Consider the following 23,514-nt stretch of genomic DNA (forward strand, 5'->3'; position numbering starts at 1 on the left):
TTGTTCTGTACCTGCTGAGTTAATGTTCCTAGACACACCCCTCCCCCTTAAACAGGTTCACAAGCTGCCCAGGAGCAACTATGGTGTAGTAGCACATGTAACTTAGCAAATGTTTATGCCTAAACTCGGATTTATTTGACAGCTTTACACCTTTGGGTATGATATAATTAAATGTTTTGACAGCTAAACAAAAACTGTATAAATTTAAAAGCTATTAGGAGCTCAGCATCTAGAATCAAAATTTGCTTATACCCTAAACCATTTTTAGCCCTGCATTCCAATAAAAAGCACAAAGAGAGGGGCAGGGGCTTCCCTGGTGGCGCAGTGGTTGAGAGTCCGCCTGCCGATGCAGGGGACACAGGTTCGTGCCCCGGTCTGGGAGGATCCCACGTGCCGCGGAGCGGCTGGGCCCGTGAGCCATGGCCGCTGAGCCTGCGCGTCCGGAGCCTGTGCTCCGCAACGGGAGAGGCCATAGCGGTGAGAGCCCCGCGTACCGCAAAAAAAAAAACCAAAAAACAAAAAACAAAAAACAAAAAAAAAAAAAAAAAAAAGAGAGGGGCAAATGTCTATCCAAATGTTTTAGCTAATTCTTTCACATTTCTCTTATGAAGAATATTCCACTTACAAATACTGCCAATGATTTTAATATCAACAAAGGGAACATAAGCAGATTTAAGACAAAGCCTAAACTTTATCTTTGGCTATTTTCTATAATTTTAGAAGCAGCAATACTAAAAAGGCACAGACTAAGATATATGTAGTGTATTATTTAAAAGGCCACTATGTGCTATTTAAAAGGATTTAAAGCAACACAAGGAAAGTGAGTGGTCCGTCAAACTCAGCCACCAGTGACTCAGGAGTTAACTTTCATTCTCCAAAGGTGCCAGGTTCCAGATTTTCACAGTACCCTGTGCTGCTGCTTGTTCCTCTGAGATTCCAATTCTCGCTTCTTGTGGAAGAGAGGAATCACAATGCCTACCTTCAGAAAAACTCACTGTTCATCATCTGAGCTCCAGAAAACGTTCCCATCAGTAGTACTATTCAAACACACAGATTAAAAACCTCAGACATTTCTCTCAAAAAAACAAAACAAAACAAAACCCTATAAAGCAAAATTGTCAATTAAACTATCTTTTTTTTAAATGCAAGGCCAATTTATACCTACTATATCGCATCATGGTATCATTCTGGAAAGCACCCTCATAGAGTACTGCCTTATAGCCTAACAAAAAAGCTCAAGTTTAAACAATATCTATAGTCAGAACCACTGCTGAAGCATTTGGACTCTATCAAATATATAAAAACATTTAAAATCTACTTTTCATTATGTAATGACCTGAGGGGATATTTCCTCACTAAAGGTAACAATGATCTGTTGTTTATTTTGAAAAAAATCAGTGAAATGTTTAGAAACCAGCTCACTTCTCCTGTGATGTTTATATTTCATTTTATCATCCCTGTTGGAAAGACAGTTCTGAAGGAAGAAAATACTATGAACCAAACCCTGTTTAACTTACACATGCTGATGTCAAGTAATTTAAGAAAACATATTCTAAAAAGAGCTTCTTATGTACACATTTAAAAACATAACTGCATTATCTACTTCTCTTCCTCTCACTCTTGTGAACAGGATGGATGTCTTTTTGTGTACCATATTTGGATCTACTGGAACACAGCCTGAAAGCGGATTTAATTTTTTTGAGTTTTTAAATATCTGACAGTGTATGGAGTGTGGGGATAAGGAGGTGGGGACTCAGAAGCTGACAGCTGCAATCTGGCTTTTTTTTTTTATTATTTTAATGAATGAACTTTGAGTCATCTTATAAACGCTAGTTATAAGGCTCAGTATTCCTAGTAGATGGGCAGCTGTTTGAAGACTTACTGAATTTAGACCCAAAGGGAAGTATTACCTGGTATAAAATAAGAAATTGATGTTATTTAAATACTACATATTGAAGATGTCTTCTTCTTAGGAAATATTATCTCAGTGTCTTTATTTTATTATTTCATTGTTTCTCTTTTCCATGGACAACATGTTTTGAAAAGAGTTATCAAATAGTCAAATGTTATCAAATACATATGACAAGATGTATATATGTCTGCCAGACCTGATTAGAATGAGATAACCAGTGGCACTGATCTAATTCAGCCAAAGCACAGGAACTAGAATTTAACCCGTGTTGCCTTTTTATAGGTAAGAGATCTACGCTCAAAGCATTGAGAAATTGCCGTGGCAGCTCTAGGGGTACAATGAACTTTGGTTGAGATCCATTAAACATTAATAAACATATCATGCCTAGTAAAATATACTAATTTCATAAACCTAAGATTCCACCTGACTGTAAGATGAACCTTTATTTCATGGATTGCTAACAAATAAAAAGCTGCAAAATAATGATAACAGAATGCTATATGATACAGAATTTTAAAATTATACTGATTGAAAGAGCTATAAGCTAGTGGGAAGCAGCCACATGGCACAGGGAGATCAGCTCGGTGCTCTGTGACCACCTAGAGGGGTGGGATATGGAAGGTAGGAGGGAGACGCAAGAGGGAGGAGATATGGGGATATATGTATATGTATAGCTGATTCACTTTGTATACAGCAGAAACTAACACACCATTGTAAAGCAATTATACCCCAATAAAGATGTTAAAAAAAAGAGCTATCAGACTTTTGACTTAGATTTTATTAAGTATTGTACATATGTAAAAAAGAAAATATAAATGAAATTAACCGGTTATTTATAAAACGTTTCAGAGTCCAACTCTTCTGAATTACTTCCTGATTTGAAGTTGTTGAAATCTGTGTTTTTCTTCACAATACTGTTCTCACTGCCTTTCAAAGCATTAGTGATGCAGCATCTTTTAAAAAGAATTCTCCACTATTACCTCTGGAATTTTCTTCCAAGCCTCAGACACGCATTTTACAAATTTTGATGCTGACATTTTCTTGATCTCCCTGCTTTTTTTTTTTCAGAGCTGTCAGTGCACTTCTCATGACTACTCTACCTCGATGCTCTTCTAACTGTGTTTATATGTCTATTAACCATGATACCTCTATCTGAACACCTCTACTATGATAACTCTATCTTAAAACTTACCAAAATACATTTTAAGATGTTTGGTGGAGCAACACTGTTTAGTGGAAGACAGCTTGGCAGTTTCTTATGAGCTAAATAACTTCTTAGCATATGATCCAGCAATTGCACTCCTTGGTATGTGCCCAAATGAGTTGAAAATTTATGTCCACGTGAAGACCTGTACGTGAATGTTTACAGCAATTTTACTCATAATTGCTAAAAGTTGGAAGCAACCAAGATGTCCTTCAATAACTGAATAGATAAATAAACTGTGGTATATCCATACAATGGAACATTATTCCTCAATAAAAAGAAATGAGCTATCAAGCCATGAAAAGGCATGGAGGAACCTTAAATGTATATTGCTAACTGAAGGAAGCCACTCTGAAAAGGCTACATACTGTATAATTCCAAATGTATGATATTCTGGAAAAGGAAAAACTATGGAGACAATAATAAGATAAATGATTGCCTGAATGTGGAGTGGGGGGAAGGGGGAAGAAGGAACAGGTGGTGCTCAGGGGATTTTTAGGGTATTGAAACTTCTGTATGCCACTGTAATGGTAAACACATGTCATAATATATTTGTTAAAGCCCACAGAATGTATAACACAAAAAGTTAACCCCAATGTAAGCTATGGACTTTAGTTAATAAAAATGTATCAATATTGGCTCATTAATTGTAATAAATGTACCACACTACTACAAGATGTTAAGAACAGGAAGAATTGGGGGCAAGAGGAATGCGGGGTGTACACTGAATTTTCTTTATGATCTGCCCAATTTTTAAATAAACTTGAAACTGCTCTAAAATAAAGTTTATTATATTTTTTAAAATGATGTTTATATGTCTGCCTTTTCCTCCACTGAGCTATAAGTTGCTTAAAGACATGAGTCACAGCTCATTTATCTTTGGATCTCACACCTAAGACAGTTATTAGGACATGTTAGGGGGTTCCACTGCTACTTTTTGAACCGCTAGGAGTGTGGTTGCCCTAATCAAAGGATTCTCAGTGCCTTCATTACTAGCACATGTGCCATGGCCTACAGAATGGCATGCATTAATAAATATTAAATCCATACTTTTCATATTATTTATATGAACACATCCCAGTAGGAATATAATCAGTCTCTTTTTCAGAGTGAGTTGAAAAGTATGAGCAGCCAAGCCACTAATTTATCTAATACTTACTACATATTATTGTGCAAATATTGTGCTAGGCACTGTGGGACAAAGATAAGTGAGACATTTTGTACCTGCCCTGGGGGACCTCCCAGTCCAATGAAGACACAGGTATGAAAACAAGTATGTACAAAAGGGTGTAGAGAGTAGAGAACTAAGAACATAAAACCAGCTTAAGTAGTAGCATAACCTTTCATATAAATATAGAAATAATTTTAAAGAAACATCCTGTTTTATATATTTGTGGGGTAAAAATATAGTTTGCATTTATCAACACTCAAGATTCCATAAAGCTTAAAATACTGTCTATATTCTCAACATTTTAACATTTCATCAAATTATTATTGAGCAAACTGTGAACTGCCTTTATGAAGCATATACCATTTCCTTCAAGTTTTTCAGCTTTTGCTTCTCAGTTCTATTCCCTGTCATCATTCTTGACGGCCTGAGAATTTTTACTAAAGGCTCTTCCCTCAAAGTCTTCCTTTTCTGCTCACATTAGTCACCTCTAAGCATATATACTTTGACTTAACAATCCACGCATTTCAAATCCAACTGTCCTTGAATAACCATAATCTACTTTTCTGCTAGTTAATTTTTCTTTCAAACATGCCCTTTAACCTCACTTCTTGTAATTTCTTTCAGTTATTAAATTACAAAGACACATGACAATAAAAACAGCCAATAAGTAATGGCTTACTATTTATTGGATTACTGTGATAATTTACATAAATTATATCAATTAATTCTCAGACAACCTTATGTCTCCAAAGTAGATGTATCAAACCACTACACCATATTTTTTCTCTATATGATGAAATATTATGGAAACAGGCTAACAGATCTGGATTCCAAGCCTGGCTGAAATGGTTATAAAATCTTGGGCAATAGTTAAATTCTTTTTTTTTGCGGTATGCGGGCCTCTCACTGTTGTGGCCTCTCCCGTTGCGGAGCACAGGTTCCGGACGTGCAGGCTCAGCGGCCATGGCTCACGGGCCCAGCCGCTCCGCAGCATGTGGGATCTTCCCGGACCGGGGCACAAACCCGTGTTCCTTGCATCGGCAGGCGGACTCTCAACCGCTGTGCCACCAGGGAAGCCCAATAGTTAAATTCTTACAGCTTCAAGCTACTCATCTCTAAAATGCAAAAATACTACATTCCTCATAAAATTATTGCAAGAATTAAATTATACGCTTGGTACACAGTAAGTTCTTAATAGATGTCAATTCCCTTTCCAGTTCTCCTTGTGTGGTGGTTAGCCTCCAAGATGGCCCCCACCTGGTATTCAAGCTCTTGCTGGTTCCCTCTTATGCTAAATACAGCTGACTTGTGCAACCAACTGGACACTGTAGAAATGACATAGTGGGACTTTCAAGACTAAGTCATAAAAGATACTGTGCCTTCTACCCTTCTCCAGTTTGGATGGCTTGGCCTGGGGAAAGTCAGCTGCCTTATGGTGAGGAAACTCAAGAAGCTCTATGGAGAGGACCATGTGGTGAGGTACTGAGGTCTCCTGCCAACTGACCAACAATGTGAGTGAGTGATATTAGAAGCCCCAGTCATACCTTTGATGACAGTAGCTCCAGAAAACATCTTGACTACAATCTCATGAGAGCTAGAGAGCCAGAACCACCTAGCTAAGCCATTCTTAAATTCCTGACCCAAAAAAGCTATGTGAGATAGAAATGCCTACTGCTGTTTTAGCTGTTAAATTTTGGAGTAATTTATAGTACAGTAATACAAAAACACATCTTCCAGTCCACACTTTCCTTAGACCTGCTTGACCTGTTTTAACCCACACCAGACCCCACGGTGGTTATTTTCACCTAGATTTTTTATAAGCAACCTAGACTCTCACCAATTTGGCTATTCCTATTCCTATTTTGTTAATCCTTAATCTTGGTAAATCCTATGATCTATTTTTCTAGCTTCTATACATGGGCTGCCATGCTTCACTATAGAAAATCAAAACATATACCAATGATTTTACTATAAATCCAAGCTCTCTATCTTCAGCTGGGGCTCAAATTCTACTCTGGTAATTTTTGTGTCTCTTAATGTCATACTCCCTTACAGTGGCTGCCCTAAATTACATACCTGCCTCACTTTCTTTCTCAGTAGATTCTCTGGCCTTTGATGTCAAAAAGAGGACATCATAAATTATTTCTTGACTTTCTTCTCCATTGCAAAATGTTTATATTTCAACCCTACCTTTCCTCTTTATCCTGCACTTTGGGGTAAGAGGTGTCCTCGTATCTCCTAAAATTATGCTTTATGCCTGGTTTTCAGTTTCTCCCCTTCTAAGTTATTCTTACTCTGAGACTATTCAGATTCTCCTACCTAGAATCTTTTCCTTAATTCCCTTACCATCACAGAATCATCTCTTGTTTCATTGGATATCATACTTCTCAAAAGAGGCCATATTGGGCTTCCCCGGTGGCGTAGTGGTTGGGAGTCCGCCTGCCAATGCAGAGGACACCGGTTCGTGCCCCGGTCCGGGAAGATCCCACATGCCGCGGAGCGGCTGGGCCCGTGAGCCGTGGTCGCTGGGCCTGCGCGTCCGGAGCCTGTGCTCCGTGACGGGAGAGGCCACAGCAGTGAGAGGCTCGCGTACCGCAAAAAAAAAAAAAAAAAAAAGAGGCCATATTCATTCTCTCATTCCATAATCCCTTCCCCCCATTACTCCTCAATTCCTTAAAATCTAGATTTCACCATACTCTACTGAAATTTTCTATTGAAAGTTGCCAGTATCCTCCCTTTTAAGTCTAAAATTTTTCTCCCTCTTTGAGAGTGAACTATTGTGGCAAAGACTGTTTGTCATTCAATATCCACTCTTACTTTCTTTAATAATAAAAATATTAGCCAGAGACACATTTACCACTTTTCCTTCTAACTCGATGAGGCCATGTGACCAAGTTATGGTTAATGAGATATGAACAGAAGTAAGTATGTTCCACTTCCAGGTTGCTCATCTCAAAAAGAATGGCCATGTTTCCATTCCCCTTCCTACCGGCTAGGAAATGAAGCAAACTAGACCCATCTTGGGCCTAGAGATGGAAGTCACGTGCTACAACTGGCAGATTCGCTCTCCAGCTTTAGGTTCCTCTTCTCTGTGTATGAGAGAAAAATGAGGAGACCCTAAATAATATTACCCATGACAAATTAAAAGTATATAAGTCTTAGGTACGTGAAAGAGAAATAATAAGACTCCAAGATACAGTGGCTTAAACATGACAGAGAATAACTTAGCCTGTACCATAACTAATACACCCAATGTACTGGTCAGGATCCTAGCAGGAATCAGAAGGCACAATTAGACTAGACTCTGATGAAGGTTCTATTCACATACAGGGTCAACGAAACCAACAAGCCATTCTGAGGAACCTGCAGACTCGACAGTGAGATAGCATTACAACCCATAGGCCTGAAAGAGTAAGGGGAGGAATTAGTATTACTAGGGCTTGTCAAGTGCTTAAGTTATGAAAGGGAAACTGCCTGGATGTATCAATAGCTGTAGCTATTGAAGGTCTAAGTCCTGAAGCAGGCACGGAGTGACGGCAAGAAACAAAGTGACCTCCTTTGCTTGCTATCCTGTCTCCCACTTGCCTTTTGCAATCCATAGCGGATCAGCCTTCCAAGGCATAAAAGAGAGCAGAGAAGGGAGTGGAGGTTATGACTTGGAAGGGGTGGGGAGGGGGAAGGAAGGATAACAAGCATAGCTATTAACAAACAAAAAAATATATCACATCAGCATTTGGTGAGACCACTGTGAAGCATATTTTAAACCATCCAATTGCTCTTGAAATACCTTCTCTTATATACTTTTAACATTACATATACATTCTTACTTTTTAAACTGTTACTGATTTTTTTATGGGTTCATTCCTCTTTGTCTTCCTGTTCTCAGAAGAAAATTGTTTCCCAGGGCTCTGCCCCTGGATTTCTTGCCACTGTGCCTTACATTCTAAGGTAAAGTCATGAACTCCTGCTACCTTCAACTATCATTCAATATAGATGACTGCCAAATCTCTGTCTCCAACATTGATCTCTCCCCTAAGTGCTGGATCAAAGGTTACATATTTATGTATCTATGGAATCCAGGTAGGTAAGAGGAAATTAATATGGCAAACTGGATATAAAACAGCAGAAAAGGATAAAGGTTGCAGAAAACTAGAGAGCTATGCCTAAGGTGTGGACATCACCTAGCTCCACCTGATTTTGCCATGCACTAATGTAGTTCCAGTACAATCAGATAATCTAACTTCTAAAGAAAAGGCCAGAAATCTAAAGTTGGGAGACGGAGGGATCTCTATTTTATTTTTTTAATGATGGCAACCAACTCCATTTACTTAAAATCTTAAAATATCAAGTTTATTTCAGAAATAAATTTAAAAATCCTCTCACTATAAAGCATTCAGAAGTGCTGAATAAAACAAATATGCTTTCTTAAAGCTTTGTTTTGAAATAATTTCTTTAAGTCTAATTATTTTAGACTTAAAGAAAAACTGCAAAAATAGTACAGTTTACATATACTCTTCACACAATTTTCCAAATGTTAACCTATATAATCACACAAATATCGAAACCAGAAAATCTATACTGGTATATGCAGAGACTGTCACTTTCACCATTTCCCCCCCAATGCCCTCACTTCTGTTCCAGGATCAAATCCAGTAACCCACATTGCATTTAGTTGTTGCATGCACCAATTACAAAGGGAAAAATAACAACAAATAAGCTTTTAAACGAAAACTGTGTTATAAAGAAAGCAGCAAAAGAAATCCCCAGGAGTCACAAACAAACAATAACTAATAAAATGAGAAAAAAGTACTACAGAGTTGTAAACAGATAAAGATAACACCTGGGTGGTTTTTGTTTGTTTGTTTTCAGTCTCAGTTAAGAAGTTGAGAAGTTTGGGGTTTTTTTTTTTAAACATCTTTATTGGAGTATAATTGCTTTACAATGGTGTGTTAGTTTCTGCTTTATAACAAAGTGAATAAGCTATACATATACATATGTTCTCATATCTCTTCCCTCTTGCGTCTCCCTCCCTCCCACCCTCCCTATCCCACCCCTCTAGGTGGTCACAAACCACCAAGCCGATCTCCCTGTGCTATGCGGTAGCTTCCCACTAGCTATCTACCTTACGTTTGTTTGGTAGTGTATATATGTCCATGCCACTCTCTCACTTTGTCACAGCCTACCCTTCCCCCTCCCCATATCCTCAAGTCCATTCTCTACTAGGTCTGTGTCTTTATTCCCATCTTACCCCTAGGTTCTTCATGACCTTTTTTTTTTTCTTTCTTAGATTCCATATATATGTGTTAGCATTCAGTATTTGTTTTTCTCTTTCTGACATACTTCACTCTGGATGACAGACTCTAGGTCCATCCACCTCACTACAAATAATTCAATTTCATTTCTTTTTATGGCTGAGTAATATTCCATTGTATATATGTGCCACATCTTCTTTATCCATTCATCTGTTGATGGACACTTAGGTTGCTTCCATGTCCTGGCTATTATAAACAGAGCTGCAATGAACATTTTGGTACATGACTCTTTTTGAATTATGGTTTTCTCAGGGTATATGCCCAGTAGTGGGATTGCTGGGTTTGGTTCTAATGCCCATGAAGAAAAGGTACAGGAGACCTTGGCTCCTCTTGTAGGCTGGTGAGAGAGGAGGGAGTTGGAAGTGAGATTTCCCCCTATACAATGCTGGAACCCATGAAGAGCCATGACCTCAGGGAAAAGAAGGCCAGGAAAAAACATCTATTTACAAACAGCAGGATAAAGAGTAAAGCTTCTCTGTCTTGATCTGGGCTTAGGTAGGAAAGCCTCCCTTAGGAGTTCATATCTAAAGGTCTGACCCTCATATGGACACAGGATTTAAAAGTATAACCAAGAGGTCTGAAATTTATGTACAAACTGGTCCCTGACTGAGATACTTAGAAGAGCAAACACAAAGCACTCTGGAGAGGCGTACTATCAATCAAGGATTCTAACAGGTAAAGCCTCGCCTAAAGATGAACACACAATCCCAATTACCAAATATATGAGGGAACAGACTATCGTAAGCAAGAGTCGTCCTATAGCACAAAGGAAACTACAGATATTGGTAATACTGAACAAGGCTCCTTGTACAATAAATGTTTTAAGTTACTAGAGACAAACAAAGAATGAGAATATAAGAAAAGGAGACACAGTTGTTTTTTAAAGTTGGTTTGAAAAAGAACCAAACAAATTCTAGAATGAAAAATACGGCCACTAAGTTTACAGTGGACTGCTTAAACAGTAGATTTGAAATAAGTGAAGGGACAATTACTGATATAAAAAATATGAGGAAATTACAAGAATGGAAAACAGAGAAATAATAAAATGGAAAATACAAGAGATGCTTTGTAGGCCTGGAGGATGGAATGAGAAAGAATCTTACATCTGAAAGGAATTCTACCAAGAATAAATTGAGAGAATGGGGAGGAGACAATACCAAAGTGATAATTCCTGAGAACTTTTCAGAATGTATTTAAGACACAAATCCTTAGGTTCGGCGTGCAAAATAAGTCCCAATCAAAATAAAAACAAATACACACTTAAACACATTATAATAAGACTGCAAAATATCAGACAGTTGGAAAAATGTTAAAAGCATCCTAAAAAGGAACAGCTGGTAGATTTCTCAGCAGCAACAACAAAAGTGAAAAGCTAATGCCATAATAATATCTTCTAAATGCTAGGAGAGAAAGCTATGGTCAACCTATTAGCTAAAGAGTAAGATGAAAAAAAATCATTTTAGATTAAAACAAACAAACAAAAAAACCCACCGTGTCAAAAAAAAAACATTTCCATAGCTCTACACTGTCCATGGGCTACCAATTGGCAACTTCTGCTGTACATCCAGAACTTAAATTGTCTGGCTTACTCCACCTGGGTGTTGCATCAACATCTGAAACTCAACCTGTCCAAGGATGAATGCAATTGTATATTTCCACAACTGTCTCCTCTTCATGACTTCCCTATTCCTGTTAAATTCAGCTCCATCACCCAGTTATTCTAAGTCAAAACTTTAGAATACCACTGAACTTCTATTCGTATAAAATCCTACAAATTCCACCTATATATTTGTCTTCTGTGCTATACATTCCCACTGTTACTATTCTACTTCAGGCTCACATCATCTAAACATTTGAAAAAGCCCCCTAAATTGATTTCTCTAGTGTCAACTGCCCCTACTAGATTCAATTCTATATGATGCTATTAATACTACAGTAAACTTCCTAAATTGGAACTTCAGTCATACCACTCTTCTCCATAAAATTCTTCAATGCTCCTCTCTGCACACAGGATACAGCCAATTCCTCATCATGGCAGTCAAGTCCCTCTGAAGATCTGACCTCAAACTTCCTTTTTGGTCTTAAGTATCAACTACTCTTTTCTTTACATTAGTCAAACCGCATCACTATTAACCAAAATAACTTAACTCTCTTCTGTATTTCCGTATATATTCTTTCCTCTAATGGAATTCAATTAAAATAAAATTTAAACATATCTACAGAGTCTCTTCTGTGTTAGATGCCTGTGTTCAGAAGCAGGGAGGTGGGGATGGAATGGAAACAAATTATTCACTTATTCACACCCAGTTTTTGTCTGAGTCTCATGAGGGAATGCCCTCAACTTCCTCTCCTTTCATGCTTTCCCTTATTCAACACACTCACACACATTTCCACCTGTCAACTAAAGTGGTCGCACAGAAGCCAGATAATCATCCCTAACAGAAATATAGAGGAGCTTATGGCATTTCATATATAGCAGAGCAAAATAACATACTCCAGGTTCTCTTAGATTGAGGATCCTATTAATATTACAATGTGACCCTGAGCAATCAAAGAGCCTGCCAACGAAAGATAACATCATTATGTCGTTTTTGCCAAAGTAAATATATGATTTCTGATTTACTTTCAGTTGATCATAAAATTAAACAAAATATTCCACTTCCCTTGCATATTTATAAATTATGTCCTTATTCTAGCTAAATATATTTGTATATGAAACCAGAAATGCTATTCTTACATGATGGTTCTAAATTACTCAGGGAAGTTTACTTTGAAAAGATAATTTTGAGATGGGTTTTGAAATGCAAAGCATATATGATTCAATGAAATCAGTAGTAAATTCTCTGTTTGATAGCACAGTATAAAAGATACATTAAAATGAAAGAATCATTTTGTTCACTTCCTAAGAGAACAATGATCTGATCTGGATGAACAGTTACACAATTAAAAAAGCAGGGATTTAGAGCAGGAAAGGAAATTAAGGGTTGTCCAATCTTTGGCTAGATATTCAAGATCAGTTAGAAATTTAATCACTGTAATCTTGTGATTTTTGTGGATTCTTGGTTGTTCACTTTTTGTAAGAATAGGTTTTATTTTGGTTTATGTTACTGTGAACTATGATTTAGATTGGGGTTGGCAAACTTTTTCTATAAAAGACCAGACAGTAAATATTTTAGGCATTGCCATATGATCACTATCACAATTACTCAACTTTGCTATTGTAGCCCAAAGGCACACATTGACAATATAAACAAATAAACATTTTGGCTGTTTTCCAAAAAAAAGTTTATTTACTAACAGGCAGCAAGCTGGGTTTGGCCCCTGGGCCATAGTTTGCTGATCCCTGTTTTAGACTCATAAAAACAACTTTTAAATAAATTAGTTCAATTTTGATCTTTCTCCAATTAAAGAAGATTATTAGGTGTAAAACCCAAACCCATAAAAACCCAAAGCCCAACAGATGGCCCGAATGATTCTGGAAACATGGCTTCTATCTAGTGTCTGGTAGTATTTTCCTTCTCCCTACTTTACTGACATCTGAGACTGTCTCAGAAGACTTTCGATCTGAAAGAGAACAGATTCTTCCTCAGTGGAACCAAAAACCCAGTCTACCATAATCTCTGAGTCAGGATTTCTTTAAGACTCAAAAGGCCCCTACCAGGCCAACTGTAAAAAATGGGTAAGTTATTTTTACTTATTTTTACTAAGCCTCAATTTCCTTAAAATAGGGATAATATATACAGTGGTAGAATAATATCTGAAAGAATGCCTAAAACAATGAACGTCTGGCACATAGTAGGTGTTCAACAAATGACAGTCCTCTTCTGGTTACCGCTTCTCCTCACCCACAAAACCCTTTGACCCCCAGTTCATTCATTTATTCTTCCAATATACATTCATTTAGGACTTACCATATATGTCAGGGATTGTGCTAAAAACTGGGAACACAGCAGTGAATAACACTGACAAAATCCTCATTCTTGTGGGAAGACTGACATTAACACACAAATTATTCAACAAGATAATGTCAGATAGCGACTAGTGCTACAAAGTGATGGATATAGAGTAACAGAATTCTGAATAGAATGAGCAGGGAAGGTTCCTCTGGAAAGGCATGTGACTGGAGACTTAAGGAAAAAAATCAGTTAGCCAGAGAAGTACTAAGGAAAGAGCATTCTAGATAAGCTGAACAAATACAAAATTCTAGAGGTTAGAAAGTTTCTGGTACATTCAATATCAGAAACAAGGTAGGACTCATCTCCTGAGACAGTTTATCTCCAGTGTTAACCACTCTTCAATTCTATTCACACCAGACAACAAAACCCCTTTCTGCTCTGCTACTTTCGCAGCCACTTTACATTCCTACCAACAGTGTAGAAGGGTTCCAATTTCTCCACATCCTCACCGACACTTGCTGTCTTTTTTTTTTTATAATATCCATCCCAACAGGTGTGAGATGATACCTCACTGTAGTTTGATTTGCATTTCCCTGATGAGTAGTGATTTTGAGCATCTTTCTATACACCTATTGGCCATTTGTTAGTGGGAAGTATTCCTTGGAGAAACATCTATTCTAGCCTTTAGCCCATTTTAAAATCAGGTTATTAGATTTTTTTGCTATTGAGTTGTAGGAGTTCCTTACATATTTTAGATTAACTCCTTATCTGACATATAGTTGGAAAGTATCTTCTCTCATTCCATAGGTTACCTTTTCATTTTGTTGACTATTTCCTTTGCTGTGCAGAAGCTTTTTAGTATGAAATAGTCTCCCTTGTCTATTTATTTTTGTTGCCTGTGCTTTTGGTGTCATATCCATGAAACCACTGCCAAGATCAGTGTCCTGAAGCTTTCCTCTATGTTACTATCTAGGAGTTTTACAGCTTCAGGTCTTACATTTAAGTCTTTAGTCCATTTTTTATTGGAGTATAGTTCTTAATCCATTTTGAATTGATTTTTGTATATGATGTAAGATGAGAGTTCAATTTCATTCTTTTGCATGTAGACATTGTTTTTCCAACATCATTTATTTAAGAGACTACTCTTCCCCTATTGAATAATCTTGGTAACTTTGTTGAAGATCAGCTGACCATATATACATGGATTTATTTCTGAGCTCTCTACTCTGTTCCACTGGTCTAAATGTCTGTTTTTATTCCAGTACCACACTGTTTTAATTACTGTAGTTTTACAATATATTTTAAAATCATGAAGTGTGATGCTTCCAACTTTGTCCTTTCTCAAGATTGTTTGGCTATTAAAGGTCTTTTGTTGTTCATATGAATTTAGAATTCTTTTTCTATTTCTGTATGATGTTGGGATTTTTGATAGAGATTGCAATGAATCTGTAGATAATTTTCGGTAGTGTGGACATTTTAATAACATTAAGTCTTCCAATCTACGTACATGCCATTTTTTTGTGTCTAATTTCTTTCACCAGTGTTTTGTAGTTTTCAGTGTGTAAGTTTTTCATCTCCTTAATTAAATTTATTCTTAAGAATTTTATTCTTTTTAGCACTATTATAAATGGGATTGTTTTCCTAATTTCCTATTCCTTTCAAACAGTTCATTGTCAGTGTATAGAAAAGCAACGAATTTTGGTATGTTAATTTTGTTTTCTGCAAATTTACTGAATTCATTTATTAGTTCTAACAGTTTTTTTTTTTGTGTGTGTGGAGTCTTTAGGGTGTCTATAAATAAGATAATATCATCTGCAAGAAGAACAATTTTACTTCTTCTTATTAGTTGTGTGACCATGCCTATCAGCCTTCCTGAATTTCTAGAAAATTTGGAATATCTTCACTATCAGCCTCTCAAGCACATTATGAGGCTCCAATGACTAATAAGTGAAAGCTATTTATAATATGTTAAATACTACACAAATTTAGGTTATTATTATTATGCATTCTTTGGTGATGATTTGTAAATTTCATACCTTAAATACTACTACTATAAATATTTTAGTAGGAATAAAATCTGTTTAGGAACTGCAGCTTTTTATTGGTTAAAGTTGCTGTTAAATGTCATTAGACTTTTAAGCAGAAACATTGTTACCTTTAGTAAAAGTGCTTTAAACACTTTAGTGTGAAGTATTTTAATAGAGTCCACCAATATGCAAACAATAGAGCAACTATATTAGTTCATGCAAATGTTCTACACATGGATTCCCGGGTCCATAATTAACCATTTAGGGTAATACTCATAAACTATACAGTATGCAGTAAACACGTCTACCAAGTAAATTAAGAATCCCTATACTATGTAGCAGTTGATGCAAACTGGGATCTGATTTAAAATCTTTAGAAACAGAGGATTGTTTTAATTTTAGAAGTGGGAGAGGAGAAAGTCATATTCCTTAAAGAAACAAACAGTACTTCAAGTCTCTGTAAGATCTCCAATTTTCCATATTACACGTGCCCATTTAGGAGATCATGTCAGGTTTTATAATATAATACATTGTAAATAATGTAAGTAATTAATCATGATTGTAAACCAACGACCCTCTTAACAGGAGCTGGAAGTCTCTCATATCTGTTTAAAATTTTTGCTCTATATGAATTTATAAGTGCCTGATCCCTGTTGGCCCCAATTGAGTATACCAGGTAGACTCTGTATTGGTACTTGACAATCACCTGAATTCAAAAATCTTAAGTCCATATTTCCTAAATTTCCCATATCTTGCCATCATTCTGAATAGCAGTCAAAAATCATGTCAATCATTAGAAGTAACAAAACATGTTATTATTAGCACAATTCCACACTTCTCATGTATAAATGATTGACAATAGGCAACCTGCCCAGTTTGGTTTTTGAACTCCAATGAACACTGGTCCTCCCATCAAGGTAGGGAATATTATGAATTTTTTTTCTCATTAACTGTCCTCTGCTTGACTGGACAGCAATCTGTAAAAGGTACACAATAAAAACTGCTGCATTTATAAATTGGTCATAGCCCTTCACAGCCTCTATTTCTTCTGTGCCTGAGCAAAATCATCACATTTCCAGACAAAAATAAAACACACTTTTATTAATGGCTTTTATTATTTTTTAAAATGCTATAATTTCAAAAATCTTAATTGTCTAAAGAATGTAAACTCCCCAGATCAATTTTCTAAAAAGGAAGTTCAGATACTAAAAATAACTTCAAGATGTGGAACGCTGGGAAATATCAAGAGCAGACCAGGCAACTTGCATGCGACCATCAGAGACAGGGAAACTGGTTTTGAGCAAAGCCATTAGGCTGCCTTATAGACATGGAAGAAAGAGTCACAGGAGCTCTGGTGAAGAGAACTGACAGTCACAATCTAAAGGTAATTTTAACATACATGTAGTGTAGGAAAAACTTGCCATATACATTACATGTGTAATGTAGGAAAAACACTGCCATCTGATGAAAGCAAGACCACAGATGTCTTCAAATAGAATGACAATAATGTTAAAAAATATAACTAGTATCTTAATGATCACTTGAATAAAATAATATGCTAGATTCAGAATAAAAATTCACTAAAATAATTTCTCAGCCATTCTTATTAATTATATACTACTAACAATTTTATATATTAATTTACCAATTAACAAAATATACTAATAGAAAATCACTACATAAAAAAGTAAATATTGGATCAAAAATCATTGTAAATGCCTATATACAAAAATCCCATAATTAGAAATATCACCAGAAGCTAAAAATTTAAATATCAAGTTTGTATTAGAAAAACAATGGTTGTTGGTTGGTTAAAATGGATAGAAGATGGCAGTAACGAGTGTCACGTTATTGGTCCAATCCTAAGGTTTCACACTTAGAAAACAACATTTCATAGTCAAAGACATGTCTCTGATCTCAGTAAAGAGAGTCACATACCCATGCTTTAGTTGAAAAGGGAATTATGTTGAAAATGGTTCAAACAAAAGACAAAACAAAAATCCTCCAAAACTGTCACCATTACTAGAAACATAACTCATAGCATATGCTCTGATGATAAATGAGAAGTGCCACTTTCTTTGTGAATAACATCTTCAGCTGCACTGTTATTAACTCCAGGAAGATATGCTGGACTTCTTGGCTTTGTTTTCTAACACTGTTCATATATCACTGGTTATTATGTTGCCAAGGTAGCATTCATGAAGGCAAATAAAAGATAAACCAAGAAATCCATACACAGGAAAAAAAATAACAACAAATAGATAATTCAGGATCACAACAATGTCACTCCTCACTGGCAAAGGGTCAAGCCAGTGTTAGAACCACAAGGATCTCTCAACTCTACTCATAGTAAGGTTTCCAAAGTACCTGTGAACTAACCCTCAGCAAAGTTAGAGTTTTTCTTTCCTCTTAATCATTACTTGCCTTTCAAAATAAATGCAAAACTAAAATAATCCAAATATGGCAAGAGATATGAAACTCATCTACCTCAGGATCACCTAGGAAGTTTGTTAGAAAATTATTCTAGGGCCTAATCCCCAGATACCCAGAATCAATGTTAACAAGTATGGTGTGGGATCCTGGTATCTGCATTTCTAACAAACTCTTAAACACTAAAAGTGTGAGAACTTCTAACTAAAAAGAAAATTTGTATTTTATAAAAATGCACACATTAGCAATATAAAAAAAGACAGCTTTTCATTATTTTCTATTTGTTCATTTTTCTTAATTAAGTACATTTTGTTTTTTAACATTACTCTAGGAAAAAAGCTTGAAAAGCTAAATTTAAGTGTCTTAATCTAATAGACTCTTGTAAAGGTACCAATATAATTTATGCCTAGCTCTAAAACTCTTAAATTTTCCAGAGACACTTCAAATCCCTTCACACAACTGATGAATTAAAATGACAACTGGTGTGCTTTTTTTAAATATTGAAATATAATTCATACACCACAGACTTCACCCTTTTAAAGGGTACAATTAGGACTTCCTTGGTGGCGCAGTGGTTGAGAATCCGCTTGCCAATGCAGGGGACAGGGGTTCGATCCCTGGTCCAGGAAGATCCCACATGGTGCGGAGCAACTAAGCCCATGAGCCACAACTACTGAGCTCACGTGCCTAGAGCCTGTGCTCTGCAACGAGAAGCCACTGCAATGAGAAGCCCGCACACTACAATGAAGAATAGCTCCCACTCACTGCTACTAGGGAAAGCCCGTGCGAAGCAACGAAGACCCAACTTAGCCCAAAATAAATAAATTAATAAAAAAAAATAAAGTGTACAATTCAGTATATTCACAAAGATGTGCAACCATCATCACTAATTTTCATTTCATTACACCAAGAAGAAACCCCATACATATTAGCACTCACTCCCCATTTCCCCACCTCCACCCACTGGTAACCACTAATCTACTTTGTCTTTCTATGGATTTTCCTATTCTGGATATTTCATATATAAATGGGATCATATAATATGCGGTCTTTAGTGTCTGGATTCTTTCACTTAGCATAAAGTTTTCATGGTTCACCCACGCTGTAGAATGTACCAGTACTTCACTCCTTTACATGGCTAAACAATAGTAAATGTATGGATATACCACATTTTGTTAATCCATTCATCAACTGATGGACATATGGGTTGTTCTCATTGTTTGGCTATTATTAATAAAGTTGCTAGGAACATTATGTACAATTTTTGTGTAGACCTATGTTCTCAATCTCTTGGGTATACAGTTGGCCCTCTGTATCTGCAGGTTCTGCAACCACAGATTCAATGAACCATGGATCCAAGTTGAATCCATCCAGGTGTGGAACCTGCCTATACAGAGGGCCAACTGCAAGGGACTTGAGCATTAGTGGATTAAGGTAATCAGGGGGTCCTTCAACCAATCCCCTTTGATGGCTTCTTGGCACCTTCCCACAGTACAGAATCTTAGCCTAATCCAATTTGCAAAGCAGGACCACAGAGCTCCTAAGGGCTCTCAAGCTCTTGGGGAGTGCACAGGCCACCCCAGGGGACCAAAGGTGTCCGAGCTGGACAGAGGGCAGCAGAGCCTGTGGAATGATGTCATGAGCCCAGTAGTCCTGAGCCAAAACGTCACATTGACCACCTTGGCTGTTGGGTAAACCCAGGCATCTCTGTTAACTGGTGTCACTGCATATTCCAGGGCCAGAAGGGATTTTGGAGGTCAGCAGTTCCATCCTGGCATGAATCTTCTCTCTACAATTCCTGCCAGATGGTCATCGGGTCTTTGCTCACTTGCTGTGATAGGGCAATCCCTCCCACCAAGGGAATCCCTATGAAAATTCAAAAAAAAAGAGAGAGGAACTGCTGGGTCATATGGTAACTCTGTATTTAACTTTTCGAGGAACTGCCAAACTTTCCCAAAGAGAGTACATCATTTTACCCCACTAGCAGTGTATGAAGGTTCCAATTTTTGCACATGCTAACCAACACTTTTTACTGTCTGTCTTTTTCATGTTATGCTAGTGGCTGTGAAGTGGTTTTGTTTGCATTTCTTTATGACTAATGATGTTAACATCTTTTCATATGCTTTTTGACCATTTGTATATCTTCTTTGGAGGAATACCTACTCAGATACTTTGCTCAGTTTTTAACTGGGTTACCTTTTTATTGTTGAATTGTAAGAGTCCTTTGCACAATCTGAATAGCAGACGCTTATCAGATATATTATTTGTAAATATTTTCTCCCATTCTGTGGATTGCCTTTTCACTTTCCTCATAGTGTCCGTTGAACCACAAAAGTTTTAAATTTTTATAAAGTCCAATTTACTTTTTCTTTGATGTTTTTGGTATCATTTAAAAAAAACAAACATTGTCTAACTGGTGTGATTTACCACTTTTATTCCTATTTATTCCTGGGTCAAGCAGAGAAAATAAAAAAGAGTAAAGATAGGGAGAAAATATGTAGATACCACATGTCTATCAGCTATAAAATCCATAGTTCCTCAAGCACTTAAGAACATCACTGATGATACACTGGGTGCAAAAAAGGGAAAGTTCTCAAATGATGGCAGATTGATAACGGCAAAACGTTACCGAAGAGGTGGTAGTTTTTTGTACTTCTGATAGACATGAATATACATACTCTTCTCTGCTTAATCGTTTAAAATTAGTCAAACACTTGATCATCTATGATCTATTTTGCAGACAATTCAGGTTGTTTCATGTTCTGTCTCTATGGAGGTTCCAAAAATAACAATTCTCAATGAGAAAAATAAAAAATAACATAATATACAAATATATAATTTACAGATAAAGAATTGAAGGCAACTAATTTTAACTAAGTTTAAGGGTGCTAAAGCAAGAAAGTAGCCTTGAAGTCTTGTTTCATGCCACCAGAGATTTGCTAGAAAACTGCTTAAGAAAGAGGATACATACAGACAACTGGAATGACAGGAGAAAGCCCCTCTCTGAGGCCAAAGGATTGTGGCTCTGAAAAGTTAAGTTGTAAATATGAACAAGGTTTTGTGATTTTTTTCAAGGCAAATTAATCCAATAGTTTCTAAGATAGCTGATTAACTAAATTTAAATTAACATAGACCCTCAAAAGTCAAGAGTAGACATTAAATTGGGTCTTAAAAAAGAATATAGTAGAAAGTAATAAAAATGGAAAATATGGCCTAAACTACTGACACAATAAAAATTTCTAATGTTCAGAGACCAACCTACTGATGACAACAACAAATATAGAAATGAATAGCAAAACTGTTATGGGCAGTCAAAATAATGGTAAACAAGTACTGAAATATGCCAAGATGATTTGTATTTGTAATATCTATACAAACTCTACTTCAGCTTTCACCAGGTCTATGGATATCTATTTCTGTTTTTAGATGCATCCAGACAAAGAATACTTAGTAACTCATTTCAAATTACTATGTCTTATGGATGATTATATGAACATAAGCAAGGAGTACTGCATGCAGAAATCGGACAGTAGTATTGCTCAAAGTGGTACTAAAAAAGTACACTGATCTTTAAAAAATCACTTACTGATGCCACCAAATGAAAAATTACTTAAAATAAGAATTATTTCTTGGTCAATTTTCTATAGGTAACTTAAAAGCTTTGAGGACATGAAGCACTTATATAATGTATAGAAGTTTGCCATCCAGGTATCATATAACTCTTGTAGGGCAATGTATATGAATAAAATGTATATGAAGGACCAAGAGCATCGTTATTGTATTCTATGTATTTGTAGCACACAAGCTTAACAAAATGTAGGTAGCAACTGTTACCTTCCTGATGGCAGAATTTTTTTAAGTGCGCTTAAATTAGAGCAAGACACTATCAAGGGGCTTCCCTGATGGCGCAGTGGTTAAGAATCCACCTGCCAGTGCAGGGGACATGGGTTCAAGCCCTGGTCTGGGGAGATCCCACATGCCACGGAGCAACTAAGCCCATGCGCCGCAACTATTGAGCCAACTGCCACAACTACTGAAGCCCATGTGCCTAGAGCCCATGCTCCACAACAAGAAAAACCACCAGAATGAGAAACCCGTGCATCACAACTACTGAAGCCCACACACATACAGCCTGTGCTCCGCAATGAAGAGCAGCCCCTGCTCACCGCAACTAGAGAAAGCCCGCGCACAGCAACGAAGACCCAATGCAGCCAGAAATAGTAAATAAATAAATAATTTCAAAAATTAAAAAAAGACTACCAAAAAGAATTTCTAAATGCTAAAATTGTCAATAGCTACCCATCTGCCTTATGGGTAGTGGAAAGGGTGTGTGTGTGGCATTACAGTCTGGCAGGGATCATATGTGTAGCTTAAAAAGTATATTCAATTTATTATAATAAGATAGCCATTGTTTATTGTTTCCTTAATGCAAACACTAAAACAGTGGTGCAGTTTTTATACCTATTTGAAAGGCTGTGAGCTGTTTGTGCAGTGAACTTGTGGATGGTGAAGATGGTGGCTTTGGGGTCCACCTGGAGGCCGCTGTGAAACCTTCCAACAAAGGGAAGGCAACTGTCTGCGCCATCTTTGCACAGCTGCCGGCGTACAGGTACCTCAGGGCCGTGCTGGACAATAGGGGACCGAAGTCTTGGGCTAAGCAGGATGAACTATCATTACAGACTAGAGTTTCTGATGTCTCTGTGACTCCATTGCTTGGAACTGACCCAGCCCAGGGAAGGGGGGACTCGTCTGGTAGTCGCCCTGGCTTCTGCTAACTCATTGGTTTCTTCCCAGGCCCCTGATTCTCAAAGGAGGGTCCACAGCACCTCGAGGGGGCTTAAGATGTTCACTGGTGTGTTATTTTTGAATAAAGCTTGAGAGCTTTGGAAGCCCAGCTGGGGCAGTGCCCCTTCACAGAGATTCAGGGCTAGCCTGGTGGCTGAAGGCCTAAAGTTTGGAGTTCTCCTCTTGGAGAAGTGCTGTTGGGATAGCTGGGATGCCCAGGTAATGGTTCCTGCCACTTCATCAACAAGCTGTGACAAGAAGTGGCGAGTAGCATGCCTTCTATCTGGGTACTGTGGTTTTTCTGCCAGACCCAGAATGGTAATGATGACCTGGTTGGACTAGAGTCTCTAAGAACTTCTCTGAGGATCGTTGAAACCACCTGAGCCACTCTTATGCTTCTTTCCACCCTGTGTGGCAATTCCCCAGCCCACCCGTATTTTTTTTTTTAAAGTAAAATTGGTGGAGATTGGTTCAAGATGGCAGAGTAGAAGGACGTGCTCTCACTCCCTCTTGCGAGAGCACTGGAATCACAACTAACTGCTGAACAATCATCAACAGGAAGACACCGAAACTCACCAAAAAAGATACCCCACATCCAAAGACAAAGGAGAAGCTGCAGTGAGATGGTAGGAGGGGCGCAATCAAAACAAAATCAAATCCCATAACTGCTGGGTGGGTGACTCACAGACTGGAGAACACTTATACCACATAAGTCCACCCACTGGAGTGAAGGTTCTGAGTCCCATGTCAGGCTTCCCAACCTGGGGGTCCGGCAAC

At 37.3% G+C, this 23,514-nt stretch overlaps 1 protein-coding gene and 1 non-coding gene across 6 annotated transcripts in view; one reads left to right on the forward strand and one right to left on the reverse strand.

Annotated features, from left to right (window-relative positions):
* The window catches only part of LRBA (LPS responsive beige-like anchor protein), a 730,232-nt gene that overhangs the window by 88,834 nt on the left and 617,884 nt on the right, over positions 1–23,514 (reverse strand). The window lies entirely within an intron of this gene.
* On the forward strand, positions 23,048–23,130 carry LOC132520131 (small nucleolar RNA ZL8). Its single transcript, XR_009540493.1, has one exon. It is a non-coding gene; the product is annotated as a small nucleolar RNA ZL8 (small nucleolar RNA).

The sequence above is a fragment of the Lagenorhynchus albirostris genome, chromosome 4 (assembly GCF_949774975.1).
Source record: "Lagenorhynchus albirostris chromosome 4, mLagAlb1.1, whole genome shotgun sequence".
Classification (NCBI taxonomy): Eukaryota; Metazoa; Chordata; class Mammalia; order Artiodactyla; family Delphinidae; genus Lagenorhynchus; species Lagenorhynchus albirostris.